The sequence below is a fragment of the Boleophthalmus pectinirostris genome, unplaced genomic scaffold (genome assembly GCF_026225935.1).
Source record: "Boleophthalmus pectinirostris isolate CB_2022bp ecotype Guang Dong unplaced genomic scaffold, ASM2622593v1 HiC_scaffold_17, whole genome shotgun sequence".
NCBI lineage: Eukaryota > Metazoa > Chordata > Actinopteri > Gobiiformes > Gobiidae > Boleophthalmus > Boleophthalmus pectinirostris.
The window spans coordinates 38,239,384-38,241,548 of NW_026571115.1; positions in this window are offsets into that span (position 1 = coordinate 38,239,384).

Genomic DNA, 2,165 nt, shown 5'->3' on the forward strand with positions numbered 1-2,165 from the left:
CTTCTCTTTTACAAAATGCTCCAGATTCTCCTGATATTAACACTTTATTTTGACCACGACTTTATTCTCATAATATTACACCAGCAAGTGTTGTTGTTTTCTGACCCTTAAACTCCGTCGTAGGAATCAAATGTGAAACGTGGAAACAGACGCAAATCTGCAAAACGAATTTACCAACGAGGACGAATAAAACGACTGAACCGAAACCAAACGAACCGAACTGAACCGAAGTTGTGGATGTGGTTCTTGTTCGTGAATCGACGATGAAAAGGAAACACAGAAAACCTTCAGACGAGTCACGCAAAATTCTATTATATAAGATCAAAAGAGCCGCTCTTTTCAAACGGCTCTTTTCAAACGATTCCAGGAGACGAGCCGAAAGTCTCGCAGTTACAAAAGCGGCAGGTGAACAGGTGATTCCTCGTTTAGTGGAAATGTGGATCAGAACCTGAACTGGTTTTTCGAGGTCCTGTTAGTGACGGACGCGTGACGAGGTTCTGACTCACGCTTCCCCGACGTTCCTCTGTTTTCTCAAACTAAACGTGACTCGGCACATTTTTGACTGACCCATTTTCCGCCCAGATGCCCTTCCACAAAAACAAAGGTGTGGTTTTGTCAGAGTCGAAGCTCCGCCTCCGTCACCGGGATTTGTTCACTAGTTTCATTTTTTTGATTATTTCACATTTTCAAGTGAATAACACACGTTTTTGTTTTGGGAAGTTTAATTTTAAAATGTAATCCCCTACAGATTACAGATTACATCACAATTTCTTCTTCTGTAATTACTTAAAGTGAGTAATGTAATCTGATTACTTTGGATTACTTGATTTGCTGTAGAGAAACAAAGACGAGGAAATCTTCACATAAGAAGTTTTGTCTGATAAAAGAAAATAAAAAGTCCAAACTTTACTGAACCAAATTAAAAATATTATTGATAGAAAATGAAGAAACACGTCCACACAGCAGGATTTAGTCCTGGTCTAGTCCTGGTTTAGTCCTGGTTTAGACCTGGTTTAGTCCTGGTTTAGTCCTGGTTTAGACCTGGTTTAGTCCTGGTTTAGTCCTGGTTTAGTCCTGGTTTAGACTGGTTTAGTCCTGGTTTAGACCTGGTTTTAGTCCTGGTTTAGTCCTGGTTTAAGACCTGGTTTAGTCCTGGTTTAGTCCTGGTTTAGTCCTGGTTTAGACCTGGTTTAGTCCCTGGTTTAGTCCTGGTTAGACCTGGTTTAGTCCTGGTTTAGTCCTGGTTTAGTCCTGGTTTAGACCTGGTTTACCTGGTTTAGACCTGGTTTAGTCCTGGTTTAGTCCTGGTTTAGACCTGGTTTAGTCCTGGTTTTCCTGGTTTTAGTCCTGGTTTAGACCTGGTTTTAGTCCTGTTTAGTCCTGGTTTAGACCTGGTTTAGTCCTGGTTTAGTCCTGGTTTAGTCCTGGTTTGTCTGGTTTTTTAGACCTGGTTTAGCCTGGTTTAGGGTTTAGACCTGGTTTAGTCCTGGTTTAGTCCTGGTTTAGACCTGTTTAGTCCTGGTTTAGTCCTGGTTTAGAGAACCTGGTTTAGTCCTGGTTTAGTCCTGGTTAGTCCTGGTTTAGACCTGGTTTAGAGACCTGGTTTTAGATGGTTTAGACCTGGTTTAGACCTGGTTTTAGACCTGATTAGAGTCCTGGTTTAGTCTTTTAGTCCTGGTTTAGACCTGGTTTAGTCCTGGTTTAGACCTGGTTTAGTCCTGGTTTAGTCTGGTTTAGACCTGGTTTAGTCCTGGTTTAAGACCTGTTTAGACCTGTTTAGACCTGGTTTAGTCTGGTTTAGACCTGGTTTAGTCCTGGTGTTGGTTTAGACCTGGTTTTAGTCCTGGTTTAGACCTGGTTTAGTCCTGGTTTAGTCCTGGTTTAGTCTGTTTAGTCTGGTTTAGACCTGGTTTAAGACCTGGTTTAAACCTGGTTTAGTAAAAATCCCTCTGTGTTAAACCATTTATTTGAACAAAGTAACCTGTAATCCAATTCCCACTCACTGAAACAGTAACTGTAACTGAATACAGTTACTCATCATTTGTACTCTGATTACTTAACTCCAGTACATGTAATGTACTCCCCCCCCCGTCGCTGTGACGGTCGGTGATCCTGCTCCACCTGGAGAATCCGGCCCTGGTTTTTCACTTTTTTTTCTTTTTTTT